Genomic DNA, 17,159 nt, shown 5'->3' on the forward strand with positions numbered 1-17,159 from the left:
CCAAATCCGCATCCGGCCTGTGGATGCGGTGGCTCGAGAGGCGGAGCTATACCAGGGTACAGAGACGCAAAGACGCTCTCGGGCGCGATTCTAGAGTCTAAGAATCGCGCCCACCAGGAGCTGCTGAGTCTCTTGACGCAGACCCGTAGGGACGTCCTTACAAAATGGTGCGGAGCAAGCTCCGCATCTGGGCGCCCCCACTGACGCAGAGTCTCCGGCAGGAACTGGTCGAGGGCGTCGTTGGCGCTCTGTTCCCTGCGCGAGGGAGCACGCTCCTCCGCCCATGGCTCCGCCCCCGGCGGCGCCCGGCATGGACCACGACGACGACGTCACTGTTCCCGCGGTGACCGGGGTAGACTTGAGGGTGGCGGTGGCCAAGATGAAGGCCAAGAACACCGCCCCAGGGCCCGACGGCTTGCCTGGAAAAGCCTGGGTCCTGGCCTTGGGGCTCGGGCCTCGACTTCAGAGGTTCCTCACGGCATGTTTGAGAGGGCCAGTTTCCACTTCGTTGGAAGACGGGGAAACTGGTCCTCATCGCGAAGCATGGGCGCCCCGCGGACAGTCCGTCCGCATACCGGCCCATCGTCCTGCTCGACGAGGTGGGGCAAGCTCTTCGAAAGAGTTATTTCAGACCGCCTCGTCGAGCACCTGACGAGGGTTGGGCCGGATCTTTGCGGACAGCCAATTTGGCTTCCGCAGAGGGCGCTCTACTGTGGATGCCATCATGCGCGTGAGGTCTCGCGACGGGGATGCTGTTTCCCGGGGCAGGGGTCGTCTTGGCGGTGTCGCTTGACATCGCCAATGCCTTTAATACCCTGCCCTGGAGTTGTATCAGGGAGGCACTCCGGTATCACCGGGTGCCGGCCTACCTCCGTCGCGTTGTCGGGGCCTACTTGACGGATAGGGCCGTCATTTACCCCGGTCGCCAAGGAATGGATCAAGCGAGAGATGTCGTGCGGTGTTCCCCAGGGGTTCGGTTCTGGGGCCGCTCTTGTGGAACATCGGATACGACTGGTGCTGCGCACCGACCTCCCGAGCGGCGTCAGCGTGGTATGCTACGCTGACGACACGCTAGTTCTGGCTCACGGGGGGTCGCATCAGGCGGCGGTCGACGCGGCTACAATTGGGGTTGCGACAGTCGTTGAGAGAATCCGGCAACTGGGACTCGAGGTGGCGCTGCACAAATCCGAGGCCATGTGCTTTCATGGCCGGGGGAACGCGCCACCTCCGGTCTCCAGATCACGGCAGGAGGGGTTCACATCGGCGTCGGGTCGACGATGAAGTACCTGGGACTCATCCTCGACAGCCGGTGGAACTTCAAGGAGCACATCCGCCTTTTTGGCTCCCAGGTTGGTAAAATTCACCTGCATAATGCGGCGTCTTTTGCCAAACCTGGGGGGGCTAAATGCTCGCCGGCGGCTCTACGCAGGAGTCGTGCGGTCCATGGCCCTGTACGGTGCCCCGTATGGTCCGCAGCTGTGGCGCGGCGGCAAGGCCGCTTTCTGAACGCGCCACAAAGAGCGATGGCCATACGGCTGATACGGGGATACCGCACGATCTCCTGCGAGGCGGCGGGCCTCCTTGCCGGACTACCGCCATGGGGTCTCGAGGCGAAGGTCCTTGCGTCACTGTATGTGTGGCACGGGGAGGCGCAGAGCCGGGGCGTAGCTCCGCTACCGCGACAAATTGCCGCGCGGCGGACGGAGCTCCGGCAGAACCTCATGGCGGAATGGCGACAACGACTGTCGCAACCCTTGGCTGGGCACGCCACGATAGCGGCGGTAAGTCCCTCTTCGAGGTGTGGCTGACGAGACGTCACGGCGTCCTCTCATTCCGGACGACGCAGGTGCTGACCGGTCACGGCTGCTTCGGCAGGTAACTGTATCGGATCCGGGTGGAGGATACGCCCGCGTGATTTTACTGTGCGGATCGGCCGGAGGACACGGTGGAGCATACGGTGGAGGTGTGCCCAGCTTGGGCTGAGCACCGCCGTGTTCTCACAACGGCCATCGGTGGAGACCTCTCGCGTCGGGGCCTGGTAGAAGCCATGCTCCGGGGCGAGAGAGAGTGGGACGCAGTCACCTCCTTCTGCGAGGACGTGATGCTCGCAAAGGAGGTGGCGGAGCGGATACGGCGCCAAAGCGCCCAACGTCCCATCCGCCACGGCAGACGCACAAGACGCGGGCGTCGAACGTCTGCTGAGGATCGTCGGCCTCCGTAGGCGCGGACCGTTGGGTGACGAGCATTGGGTAGCCCGTCGCCCGAAACACCCCAACGGCCCGTGTGTTCGGCGCGTAGTGTTCCACGCGCGCCTCGAAGAGCAGTGTCAGAGTAATTTGCGGGGCCCTTTAGGGCCGGTGCCTGCCTAGGTCTCAATGCCACCGGATCTTGGACCTAGGCACATAGGCAAAGGATGGGAACACCGTAGGTTTTTAGTCGGTAAAAATCTGACACGCCCTCCCGCCCATCCCAAGGCGGGAGATAGTCAACTGACGATTTACCTACGCGAAAAAAAAAAAAAAAAAAAAAAAAAAAAAAAAAAAAGGTACTGCTGGGGATACCACCCTTGTACCTCTTCGTCCAACAGGAGGCGACCTCCCCGAAAGGGCATGCAGGGGCGCGACCAGGGCATCCATTTTTTGCCAAATGTGTTCCGTCCCGAGATGTAATAGGGGCGAGCCTATTACCATATCTGGCACCATTACAATTAGAACGAAATTAATAATTTTACTTATTTGTCATAGATCACAATACAAAAATAATTTGGTGTTGAGATAAAACTCACTGCTATTTGATATAGTTAATTGGAACTGGTGTGCTTTTAACATGTTTTGTTCATAAAAATGCAGTATAATGGAAGTATGTGAAGGTCTAGATGGTTTCAATGGTTTCTGTAGTAGAATTTACACACTGCCAAGGAATGTATCTATTGACGTACAACGAACTTTTTGTAGTAGAAATAATTCTTGGGAAATAGGGAATATAAGGTTCCGGTCTACTGGTTTCCATAGCTTTTATAAACGCATCGACAAATCTACTTCACGGTTTAATTAGTGTTATTTTAGTATATTTCCCATCAATTACAATATTGCATCATGGAATAGAATCAGCACGACGAATCCCTAGTTTACATGCCCTTGGACTGATTGCTATCAGCTGTATGTTTAATTGAACTTGTAATTGCGAGACCTCGTGAAGAGAGTTCCGTATATCTAAACAAACCGCCGTCGAATCACGAGTCTTTGAAGCCTGATGTGAGCTAGTGACATGACGGAACCTGATTACAACACTCATCACAAACAATACTACTGTAATGTTTGTAATAGTCTTGATTTGGGCACACATTTTGGATTGTAATCTAGATTAGGTACTAACCCTACCTACAGTCTTTATTATATGTTTTGATTGTATTCTATGCGTGTCTTAAATAATAAAAAAAAAACACTGTAGTAAAAATTGTAAAACCTACTATACCACTGATCCTAGAGGATATTATAATATATAGAAAACCCACAGAAGTGTATTGCGATCCGGGACCAGAATGCTTACATCAAGTTTCGAACAGGATTATATACTTAAATGTGTCAAGTGGCGAGGGTTTCTTATCTCTCTTCAACTAATAATACTATCTGGTCGTCACTCTATTAAAATTACCTGAAATAGAGTGCGGTTAAAAAATAATTATATTAAAGATATTCGTTAGAAATAAACTTAAAAACCCCAATAGAATAGCTTTGGGTGGCATTTGGATGGACTCAGTATATCTGTATGCCTTTCATTCAAACTACTGAGAAGTTAAATTTCAATACATACAAACAATATTTTATGTATATTTTGATCTTAATATAAAATGACATTTTGAACTTAATAATATAGCACTTTACATACAGAACCATATACGTATTTTGTACCAATGTAATAGGAATCTACAATATACTATCACTAGATTCAAAATATATCAAGCATTACACGAAGCAACCGGATTCAGCTTCTACGTGACCTCTCGATCTCCAAATCAAAAAGCATCTAATTATGAAATGTAATTACTTGTAATAAAGTTCCGTCTCACGCAGAACATCTGTTCATGATTTGGTAAAATGAAAAAACTGCTTAATTGATTCCCATCACGTTTTAATTAAAGCAGGAATCGTAACGAGCTACGTGATGTCATGATTGCGCGCGAAAAAATGTGTCTCGTACAAAAACTGATGTCTCGAAGCGGATGCTGCTGAGCGACAGCAGGCAGATAAATTATCTAAGAAGCCTAATCCTAATCCGATAATTTGTGAGAATTGCGTGAAGAAGCTCTACATTGAACAAAGATGTGCCTTACACATTGAATTATATTAATCTCGTAGCTTGAAGGGATTTTTATGAAGCTAAATTGACGTTAATCACCTTACAAAATCAATAAAGTAATCGTGTAAGGAAAACCCACACAAAGAAATTTGAAAATCGACTTCAATATGATCTAACTAACAGGAAAAGGGGAAGAAATAAAAACAATAATAGGTGTATTAGACTTTTAACAAATTAAACCTTCTAATAAGTTGGCTAATTAGTAAATACTGAAGATTATATCGTCTAAACGACGCTTTTATTGGGAGATAATACTATTGTACAACAGTAAGCGCCTGCAGTAAGGCTCTACCCAAAGTTTTCGTGAATGGACACGGATCGCACATGCGCTTTGCAGGCGCAAGCCACGCCATTATAATTGTATGTAATTGTCACTTAGGATATAGTTTGAACCCTACTCGGATGTGAAACACATTCCGGGGTTGCCCGGAGTATATCCTGTAAAAAATGACGTCTTTTGGGGAAAACTAATTGAAAAAAAAAATAAAAAAGTGCCTTTTAGATATACTCACAAAACGCATATACTAAACCAAAAAAAAAAAATAATGATCAACATAACCGAGTAGATATAATGTGTATGTTTTTTATGAAATTGTAATAGAACATTCGTATTTCGTTATTAAAAGCTCATTGCTGCTATTACTATTAATCGAAAGCTGTAGCGTTATCATTGAGGGAAGCGAGTATTTCAACTCTTCAATTAAATAAAAAAGAGCTTTGTAAGATATATTTAAAATAATAACTAACTCTATGTCAAACGTAATGCCCATCTGAAATTAATACTCTTCCGTTAGCTTATTTATTTTACACACACACATACACACATCTCGCCTATATCCCCGAAGAGGTGGGCCTCCTTATAACTGTAAGTAACCATGACATCCCCTTTGCGCTAAACGAATTCTGTCCCGTGATGTGATAGGGAGCGAGCCTATCGCTGTGTCGGGCACAAATTCCAGACTCCGAGCTGATAGTGAGCAAAAGAACCCGAATATCATTTTGCCTGTCCTGTGCTTCAAACCCAAAACTTCAGAACAGTAGTCGCACAGCGCATGCAATAGCACCATCGAGGCAATCTTACTTTAATTCTCGACAACTAAGTCTACCCGTGGCGCCGCCTAACTATAGACGCCGCTTAATTTTAATAATAGATGACGGAACTGCCCAACTTTACAAACTTAAGTTACTTTCAGGTACCCACTTACTAGCGCAAGGGTAGATTTATAAATCATACTTCTTAATAATATAATAAATGCGAAAGTTTGTAAAAATGTGAGGATGTTTAGATGTTTGTTAGAAATAAACGCGGACACAGTAGAAAAAGATGGATGAAATTTAACACACATGGTTAGATCATATCGTAGATTAACGGATAGGCTATTTATATCTTGATAATTTGCTCCCATTAGAAATATAGTATTTTTTAATTTAATTATTTAAAAATAGATGTCGCATGTTTCGTACAGGTGGCGATATACATCACTATAAGGTTTAAGAGACCTTTGTAATAGGAAAGGCTTTTTACGCGGGTGAAGCCGCGAGCAACACCTAGTTTACAAATAAATGGATCCTCTTTAGTGGGTTTTTTGCCGATCCTTCTCAGTATTGTACATTAAATAAAATTATTTTTAAATTTGAGTTTATTTTTATATTATAATATAAGGTATAGCACACATAAGGATACATACATGGCCAAGCGATAATGTGGTCATAGAATTTTCAACTTGGCCGTAGCGAATGAAATGTAATATTGTACTTAATAATACTAAATTTCGCCCACGTAGAGTCCGTTTTCAGGACGAAAGGCAGCTTACAGCAAAGATAAGTAGCTTCCTGTTGGTAAATAATTTATCGGAATCGGTAGCGGTGTGTTCAAATAAACAAGCAATATCTTTACTTTTGTAATATTGTGGGTAGATTTAGAATGTATTTAATTGTCCCACTGCTAGACACGGGCCTGCTTAGCTAATATCTGGACTTAATTCACGATAATTTTTTTCCATTATCATTATAAAAATATTCCTATTCAAATTAGTTTTCAAACGCTATCTTGACAGTTTTTTCTTTATCATTACTGTAATAAATCTTACAATTTATGCATAAATAAGTACAATAAACCATAATGTAGTCAATATGTGCGATGGAAATTTAAAATATTATATTGTTACATAATATTGTCACCAAGAATTGAAAGAAAATATCGTGCGATTCTGACATCGCAGTGCGCGCTCTCCCTAACTTATATTATTACTTGGTAATTCCAAATTAACTAATTAACAATTAATTCACAAGGTTCTGATATTTTGTCTATTCTTTTAAATATTTCAGATTATAATAAGTAGCGGTTCCGATTAAAAATTAAAAAACCATTAATACTATAATAACGTTTTGAACTACGAATTTAAATTTCCTTCAATTTTTTATCACGGATCTGAAGTGCGTCAAAATGTCCTCGTTTCGTATTAACACTGATAATGGCACGTTTTGGCTAAATTATCTGATAAAATAATACATTTAGGTGAATATCTCTGTTTTGAATCGCGAATGTACAATCCAAAATATGCTAATAATGTGTAATGTGATTACTATAGGAATAAAAATCTTTATCCGTATCGTATTGTTGGATTAGTGGAGATGTCCTTTGCCAGAAATACTGATACAGTATTGAATTTGATTCCCAGATAATATTTTTTTTTCTATTTAAAAATAAATATGAAAGTCCATCATATCCCGATAGGCCGAAGACTTAAGCTCAAGAAACTGCGAGTGCCTTAATTGTATCTCTTCGTTTACCATTTCCTTATTTTTTCTCTGGTATGGTCGCTTACCAACAAGTAACTCTACAAGTGGCACCCACGGCGGAAAGACTTTTCAGTTTTATCTCAGAAAAGAGATCTATCTATCGAGTACTTTACGCCGAAAAATGTCTTCTAATTTATCTTATTTCTTATCTTTTTCATATTATAAATACACATTGAGTGATTGCTTTGGTGGCATAGTTGAGTACGTGGTGCGTATCCTAGGTTCGAATTCCGGATCGGGCCAAAAAAAACACTCAGTAAATTGAATTAGATTTTAGCACACAGCTTGACCATGTCCTAGACTACCACATAGGTTTCCTTGTCACCCTGTCCCTTGGGAATTTGAACTCCTAATCTGATTTTTTTGAGGTAGATGGCTTGGCGTAGTACCAGCGGTGCTTTACAACGAAGCAATATTTTCGAAATTTTGTAGCGGGAAAAGCTTTTCACGTGGGGGAAGCCGAGAGCAACACCTAGTTAATAATAAAACGACGACAAAATACAATGAATTTAAATACTTCACGATATAAATAAAACATTTGGTTGAAATTGGATCGTTTTTATTTGTATGTTGTTTGTTAAGTTATATTTTATTACGCGTGTAAATCGATCCATTAAATATTACTTTAGATAGATTTAGTAGGAAGTATTTTTTTGTTTTAGAGTGCTACAGTTGGTTTGCTATGTGATTGAATACCAGGAAACCATGCTGTACCCTGTTGTTGGTCCGTTCTAATGGGCTCCACTGAGTGCTACGTAAAAAAAGTGAAGTATGACTAACTATTGATCTGAAGTTAGTGATTTAATCTGCATTTCAGGCATTCGATTTCCAAAAACTATAATCACGACTCGACTTGTAATGAACTTCAGACGAAGCTAAGATTCATGTCCTGAAACCCAACATCTAAAACTCATAGCAAAGCATGTATAGGACATTATATTTTATGCACAATCATTTTCTTTACCACTATTCCGGACGTAGATGAGTAAAAACTAACAAACAATAGGAAAGTTTCGTAAAGCGAGTGTCAATGTCACAGAAACTGTCGATTTTATTGTTTTTTTATGGCGTCCTGGAGAGTTGTCTAGAATATTAAGGCATTGGTAAGTGGGTCATCGATTATGTCACGAAGATACTGCGATACAGATCTAAACGTACGAGATGAGGTAAGTACATGAGAACATTTTAATGAATTTAGATTTACGCTACTTTTTTTATAGTGTCGAGACGAACGTGTAGAGATAATTTTTCATTTAATTAATTTGATTTCGTATAACTTTAAGTTACAGAGTGCTATATGGTGTATGCTGCGCTCGTCATCCTGATAATCCAGTTGTTAATGACGCTCGGGAATTTCAACAGTTCCATTATTATAATAAATATTAGTATTTATGATTTCATGCGAAGCTAAGAGGTAGGTAACTTCAATAAAATATCTAGTGGTAGGCATTAATTCAATGCAACAAGGTTAAAACAAGTTTTTTTTTTCTAAAATTCATAAATAAATTGTCAGCTGATGTTTTAAAATTGCTGTAAACCAAGTGAAAACACTCACGTATTCGCGTGATGTATCAAGATTTTTTTAAAATTTGTCTTAGTGGTGTCATTTATTTATAGCAAGAGCCACAAATAATAGAGTTCACGACCCAGTACTTCTAAATATTTCAAATTTAATGATCTGAAACAACCACGCCTAGAACAATATCAGTTAACGAGTAACGCTCAGCACGCACCCAATCAAACGCAACAGAAATATCACAAGGTCCAACAATAAAAATTACAAATGCTTCAGCTAACGATGTTGCAAATTAAGGTCTCCCAACTCAAAATTCAATTTATATATGTAGCGGAACAAAAGCGATTGCCAAATTCATGTGCAGATAATTAGGCCGACTATCATCAGCGGCTCACGACCCGCGGAGCCACAAATCACCAATCAATATCGACTGAAGCATCCTTGAGTCGTGCTCCATATGACGGTCAAAAAAACGTGCTTAATTACCGGCTCCGTACGTGGTGACGTCACGATGCGTGAGCCTCAGGATTAAGATCAGGTCAGTGGGTATATAATAGGTTAATTCGTCTCAGCACATCACAGTTCAGCTTCAGCTCCTGATTCGCTCGTTGCATCCGCAAAACCAACCTCTTACAAAATGAAACTGGTAATTTAAATATATTTTAAAATTTGCATAATAAAATTTTTAATTTTAGAATTTTTAATTTAAATTATTATTAGAATAATTGAAAAAATAATTTATGTATAGTTTTAATTTCTGGCTTTAGCATTGTTCGTTATAGAACTATGCATTTTCTCGATGGGAAAATGTGTTATAACTTTACGAAAATTAAATTTGAAACTTTTGAATTTTAATATGTTGTGCGATATTTGGAAATGGTTTTTTAAATTTGGTCAGTTTTTATCATTTTGCAAGCAATTTATTACGAGCCCTAATAGATTTTTGGCTTATTAAGGAACTTTGAATATTTGTTTCTATTGCACCCACAATAATTAATAAGTTTTAATATTAAATTAATATTATTATATATTTGAGAAAATATTGTAATAACTTGTGTTTTACGGAACATTCATAGACCAGATATATTGACGCGCAACATCTTTAGCATCGTTGCATAATAACTCCCGATGTTGTCGAATGATACACAACTCGTGATGCACTAGTGAGATACAATCAACATTACAGGCCCTGTCATGCAACATGTTGCACATCACCTGCCTTGTTATAGTATTCGGTAGTTAATATTATAGCTCTAATTCTAAAAAGCGAATTTAATTCAGACTCAAAACGTCACAGAGGTGTGAGTGAGATAAGGTTTTACGAAGCCGAGGCAAGCTGATTATCCATATCTAAAGCTAATACAAGATAACATTGCAGATACATATCTTTCAATAACTGCACGATTACTGCTTAGTGCTGAAGAAGCTTTTCAAAGGCAACCTCTAATATTAATATGTTCCTTGCTCAGTTCGTAGTAGCCGCCCTGATCGCCGTCGCCGCCGCTGGCCGCCTGGAGCACCTCGAGCGCTCCTACCTGCCCCGGGCAACACCTACCTTCCCCCCGGGCAGAGCAACGGAGCTAACGGCTTCGGTGCTTCTGGACACAGCAACGGCTTCGGATCAGCTCATGGCAATGGATTTGGTTCCTCTCATGGCAATGGCTTTGGTTCCTCTCATGGCAATGGCTTTGGTTCCAATGGAAACGGATTCGGCTCCCACGGCTCTGTAGGCCATAATGGATTCGGTTCTGGATCAGGAAGCAATGGTTTCTCTGGCGCCACCTCCAACCAATACCTGCCTCCCAACCGCGCCGCCGCTGGCTCCAACGGACATTCTGGATTCGGTGCCTCTTCTAACGGTGAGTTGTTTTTTTGAACTGGAAGTCACGAGTATAAACAAACCCTCGGTGATGGAAAGCGCCTCATAAATAATACTGAACCAATATAAATGTTCCATATAAAACTGAACTGTAAAGTCTTACACTTTCCAGCTCGAACATTACTTCTACAGTGGTGCTTGAATTATATCCATTTCCACGCATTTGTGATGCCACTTAATTTTAATGAATCATGTTTAGCACAAATCATTTTACAATTTCATCAGATTTTTTTATGTAATACGAATATAATATAATCATATTGTTTCGTCAACAGGTTTCGGTTCCCAGCCCGCCCAGCTGTACTCCGCTCCCCACTCCCAGTACTCCGCCTCCCATGCCGCCCCCAGCTCCCTTTACTCCGCCCCGCAGTCTGCCCCCAGCTCCCTGTACGGGGCTCCCCAATTTGGTGCCTCCGCCCACTCCCAGTCAGCTGCCAGCCGTCAATACCTCGCCCCCAGGGTGTCCCAGAGCGCCCCCCAGCAGGCTTTCGACGAACAGACCGGCTACCACTACTAAGTACACACGTACTTAATAAGTGATACTCTGTGTTCATATGTATTATATTACATGAATGTTTGAATGATTTATGTGTGTTATTTAACTATCCTGCTAATATTTTTCGATTTTAAACTGACTTTATTAGACCACTAAGTCGCGTGATAGCAAGCGCTGCCACTGCCTACAACCAATAGTAATATTGGAAACTGTAACTCCAAGAGTATAGGGGTGAGTTTATAAATAAATATATTACAAAGGTCACGAAATATTGTGTTATACATAATACAGCTGATTGTAATGAGTAAACCTTGTTATCTTTTTAATTATAGTCAAACCGTTTTATAGCCGCGAGCTTTTAATTGCATCCAAAAATAAAAGCTCTTCTTAATTTTATAAGTTCCTGTAATTATAATAATTAATAATTACAATACGCTTAACAAGAAATAGTTATATAAACAAGGTTAAACATTGTGGGGTAAACAGTATTTGTAAATTCATAAACTATCAAATAACTTTTAACATTATTGGAACAGCTTCCTTTTTCATTGATATGAGTTAATAATTAAGTTAATTACGCTTGTTTTGTGTTTATTTATAGACTTAATATACCTTCAAAGTTTTTATGAAGATGCTGGGTTTCCTGTGATATATTCCTTCGTCGACAAAACGAGTGGTAATTGTGGAAGTCTGCCCCGCTTTCGTCTCTTTTTCCTTTCAACTACATAGGTTAAAATAAATATTTCATAAAATATTTTTAAATGTAATATTATTTGAATAAAACTAAAATAAAAAGTAATCCATGAAATTTATTAAATAGTAACTTTTTATAGCAAACATACGAAATGTTTGCTATAAAAAGTTACTATTTAATAACTTAATGTAATACCTATAAAATAATAAAGAAGTTATGATTGAATACCAATAAATTGTAAAAATTATAACACAAAATATATAAACGAATATAAGCGATCACAAATATCAGCGGTCGTTATTGATATGTGATGGATGTGATTACAAGATTGATTTGATTCTTAGATCGCAGATAAATCAAGCTGTCTGGTTCTGAGATAGATAAAAACATAAATCTATTTAGTACAATTCTAAACACTAATCGACTGTGAGGTAATATACAATTTAAACGGATATAAGTTTAAAATAGCTTAAACTTACAGAAGTATAACATGCACCTGAGTACCTATGTAATGCAGGAGGGCACTAAAGCATTTTCGACAGTAATAGGACACCTAAAGAAGGGGCTGGAACGGATAGGGATATTCAAACTCGTGAGACGCAGTGCTAGTTAATAATTTAACATCAATATTTCATCGCTATAAACTTGTCACAAATGTTAAAACTGTGCGCGGATTAATATATATTGGTGTTATAAAATGTCTTGCTAGAATTTAATCTTCATCTGTACACAAAACTAACACCAAAATTGCAACTTTATATACTAAAAGTTCCTCCTCCTTGATGAATTAAATAATAATATACATAAAATAGTCACATTCTTAATTGTAAACTGAAATATGCATGGTATGAAATAAATTCAAGACTTCCCTGTTGCTTCTCCTGCTCACACTAACGTCTATTATAATATGTGTAGTTACAACGTGTCGCGTGTGGATGTTCTCGTGTGTGCGTACATTCTCGTAGTTGCACTTGACCTCCGCACGCAAGGCCGCCATAACCAGGCCACTTTCATTCTTGCCGCATGTGATGATACGATTGCCGTCACGACTTTAATTGAGGACAAAGATGGGGTATTTTGTATTTAGTGTGAAAATCTTATAAGATTTTTTAGTTTCTAGGTCTTTCGTGTGCAAAAGACCGTCTGAACAGGCGTAACCGCTTGACTTGTTTCTGTCGTCAAGCAGTAGTGCTATGTATTGCTTTGGATATGAAATGTCTCCGGCTGAGGAAAGCAATGCAGTTATGCAGTCATTTGTTACCGACCATAAATTTGTCACACATTTACGCATGATTCCACGGAGGTGTATACGGAGGCGCAACCAGGGCACCCACTTTTCGCCAAGTGTGTTTTGTCCCATGATGTGACAGTGGACGAATCTATCGTCATATCAGGCACAAATTCTAGACTCCAGGCTGATACTGAGCAGGAAAACTAAATAACACTTTGCCCGACCCGGGATTCGAACTCAGGACCTCAGAGCGCCGTACCGTATATAAATTTATATCCGAAACAACCTATGAGTGTGGGTCTCATAGAATAATAAATCACATAAAACTTTTGTTGATTCGGCTTGGGAACCAAATCCAGAACCTAATTGGTTTCAGAAACTTAATCTAGAACGCTATTACTGGAGGCATCTAATCTATACTTATAATAAATCTGTAGAGAGGTCAATTCTGTACATGTAATATATTTCCAAAATAACTATCAGGGGGTGATTAGGATCGATACTGATGCCAAAAATGCAATTAGTAAAATTTTTGTCTGTCTGTCTGTCTGTCTGTATAACCGTTATAGAAACAAAAACTACTCGACGGATTTTAACGAAACTTGGTACAATTATTTGTCATACTCCTGTGCTGGTTATAGTATACTTTTCATCACGCTACAATTAATAGGAGCAGAGCAGTGAAGGAAAATGTTGGGAAAACGGGAGAAGTTACTCCATTTTCTAAGTTTCCGCCGCGTGTGCAACCTTAATGGTTAAAGCTACACAGAAATCATGTATGACGGAAATGTTCGCCTTAAAATTATATAAAAAATATCCCACGATAGCATATGTCTATCTTTTATGGTTGACTCACAATAACACGTGTAGCTCCCGATAGCATAGCAGTTCGAAGCTTTCTCATTATATTTGTCTACTCTTACGTTTATAACACTCACAGTCAGCCCCGGATCTAGGGAGGCGGGGGTAGCCAGGTCCCGATGCCCCGGGCGGCGAATTTAGAGGGCGGGAAATTCAAACTTGGCAGACGAATACACATCTCATCATTAACGCAACTTTGACTACTGCGACATCTATACTCTATACTATTATATAAAGCTGAAGAGTTTGTTTGTTTGTTTGTTTGAACGCTCTAATCTCAGGAACTACTGGTTCAAACTGAAAAATTCTTTTTGTGTTGGATAGCCCTTTGTTTGTGGAGTGCTATAGGCTATATATCATCACGCTACACCCAATAGGAGCGGAGCAGAAATGGCTAATCTCATGAACTACCGGTTCGAACTGAAAAAATATTTTTGTGTTGGATAGCCCTTTGTTCGTGACGTGCTATAGGTTATATGTCATCACGCTATACCCAATAGGAGCGGAGCAGTAAAGGATAATTTCAGGAACTACCTGTTCGAACTGAAAAAATATTTTTGTGTTGGATAGCTCTTTATTCGTGAAGTGCTATAGGTTATATATCATCACGCTATACCCAATAGGAGCGGAGCAGTAATGGCTAATCTCCGGAACTGCCGGTTCGAACTGAAAAATATTTTTGTGTTGGATAGCCCTTTATTCGTGAAGTGCAATAGGTTATATATCATCACGCTATACCCAATAGGAGCGGAGCAGTAATGGCTAATCTCAGGAACTGCCGATTCGAACTGAAAAAATCTTTTTGTGTTGGATAGCCCTTTGTTCGTGGAGTGCTATAGGTTATATATCATCATGCTATACCCAATAGGAGCGGAGCAGTTATGGCTAATCTCAGGAACTACCGGTTCGAACTGAAAAATTATTTTTGTGTTGGATAGTCCTTTGTTTGTGGAGTGCTGTATACCATCACGCTATACCCAATAGGAGCGGTTTAGTAATGGCTAATCTCAGGAACTATCGGTTCGAACTGAAAAAATATTTTTATGTTGAATAGCCCTTTGTTCCTGAAGTGCTATAGGTAACAGTTTCAACATGTTGCAAAAACGGGGAAAATATATTATTTTTGAGAGCTTCTGTTGCGTGCGCTGCGTAAACGGTTAAAGTTATGCAACAATGATGTATGACGGGATTGTTCCTCTTAAAAAGTTATACAAAAATTTATTATAAAACAAAGTCCCCGCTGAATTTGTCTGCCCGAACGTGTTAAACTCAAAAACTACCCAACGTATTACGATAAAATTTGGTATGAAGACAGTTTGAGACCCTGGGAAGAACATAGGCTTCCGGAAAATATATAGCGTGACTTTTATAACGGAAAACTTTAGCCTGAAAAACCTTATAACGCGGGCGGAGCCGCGGGCAAAAGCTAGTTCTTGTTATAAAGAAAATCTCCCAATACATAAGCACATAAAAAGCGACAGGTTTATAAGAATATAGAAAGACAATCACAACAATAGATTAGACTTAGTGATCGGCACAAGCAAGCGGGTACAGAGGAAGAATTCCACGCAACTGGGTAACCTACAGATATTTGTGTTTAAATAGAAAGTGCTCGAGATTCTGTAATTACGCTCAAGGTTTCCAAAACGATATCATCCGAATCAAAACATTAACACGTTTTGCTTTAGTATAAAAGTGGAAGGAACTCGTTGTGTTGTCACAGTTTTGTGTTCAATTTTGTTTTAAGTCCACCACTTAAAGGAACCATGAATTTGGTATGTGCTCTTCTAATCTTAATGAAAAAAATAGCTTCTACTATTTCAGTCCCAGTTGTTTTCTTTTATTACTATAGTACTGTGATATCCTTGAATTGGGAGAATATATCTGCCATGGTAATCGAGAAGGCAGTAAGTCAAAGGCAGCCAATTTTTTTATTACTGATTTGGAATTTACGTTAAACTAACTTTCTTTCTATGTAGGTTTCAGACATCTACATAAATAATAAATTAAATTTCTTATTTGATAAACATCAGTAAGAACGATAAGATAATCTAGTTAACCATGTAATAGACCAGAAACGCCTTTTTTGACTAACTGCCCACTCGATTACCACGGCGGATATATAAAGATGTTCACTACCCATCAGGTAACATTTGTTCCTTTACCAACCTTTTACCATAAAACGCAAAAAAGAAAAATAAAGACAAATTAATCAAAGTGATAACGCATATTCGTATTCAAGAATTGATAACGCAAATACTATGCTTTGTTATTACATTTCAATACTATCCCATGTCAAAATTAACTACTCAGACTATTCTCACCATTACATCACTTATTCCGATGTTTTGCGACACTAAATAAAACATATTCATTACTGTAATATTACATTTCAGATAATCTACGTAACCATAATCGCCCTCACATCTGCCGCTGAGCTTCCATCAAGGAATTATATCCCTCAGGATCAAGGATCGGGTCCCTACCCAGGCCCTCATGGGGCATTGGTGGAGACACCGGCAACAGAAGACCACAGCAAGACGCTGAGAAAAATTCCAATGTTGTGAAACAAGAGCAGGAAATCAGTGACTCTGGAAGTAAGAATAGATAATCCAAACATCACACACATAAACTTGACACAACACTGACATAAATCAAAGTCGTAAATGGATTTGTAAATTCTCATTGGTATTACAATTTAAACCCGAAACACATTCATGTATATGTATGTATAAAAATTAAATAAATAAGTAAATAATAGCTGATTATAGAAAAAAATGTGGTCATGGGGATCTCTCGTCCCAGCGACGTAGATTTATAATAACTATAACAAGAAATCCTCGAGAGAGAGTCAATGGTCAAAATGGTAAAAATATCTTATTTTCAGATTATCACTTCGGCTTCGAAACCTCAAACGGCATCCGAGCAGAGGAAGCGGGAGGCCCAGAACAGGCGCAAGGAGGGTACTCGTACAAAGGCGACGATGGACAGACATACACGCTGATCTACACGTCGGGAGAGGGCGGGTTCAAGCCGCAGGGAGAGCACCTGCCAGTCGCACCACCCACGCCCGAGGCCATTCTGATCGCGCTGCAGCAGAACGAGAGAGATGAGGCTGCTGGCATATTTGATGATGGTATATGTTATTAATATTGGTACATTATAATGAATAACCCACATGAAAATAAATCAGAGCGTGTAACGATTAATTAATTAGTTGTGATCGCACACTAACACATAATATAGTTGCTAGTAACTAGAAACATCTATTGATCGGAGAGTACAAATAATTTTACACTTAAATATTATATATTAAATTAA

The 17,159-nt window shown here is 40.1% G+C and overlaps 2 pseudogenes; both read left to right on the plus strand.

Moving 5' to 3' along the window:
• The first annotated feature begins 1,277 nt into the window (after positions 1-1,277).
• On the plus strand, positions 1,278-11,140 carry LOC119192646 (annotated as a pseudogene).
• A 4,433-nt stretch (positions 11,141-15,573) lies between these two features.
• Positions 15,574-16,974, plus strand: LOC119192647 (annotated as a pseudogene).
• Positions 16,975-17,159: the final 185 nt, after the last annotated feature.

The sequence above is a fragment of the Manduca sexta genome, unplaced genomic scaffold, assembly GCF_014839805.1.
Source record: "Manduca sexta isolate Smith_Timp_Sample1 unplaced genomic scaffold, JHU_Msex_v1.0 HiC_scaffold_3034, whole genome shotgun sequence".
NCBI lineage: Eukaryota > Metazoa > Arthropoda > Insecta > Lepidoptera > Sphingidae > Manduca > Manduca sexta.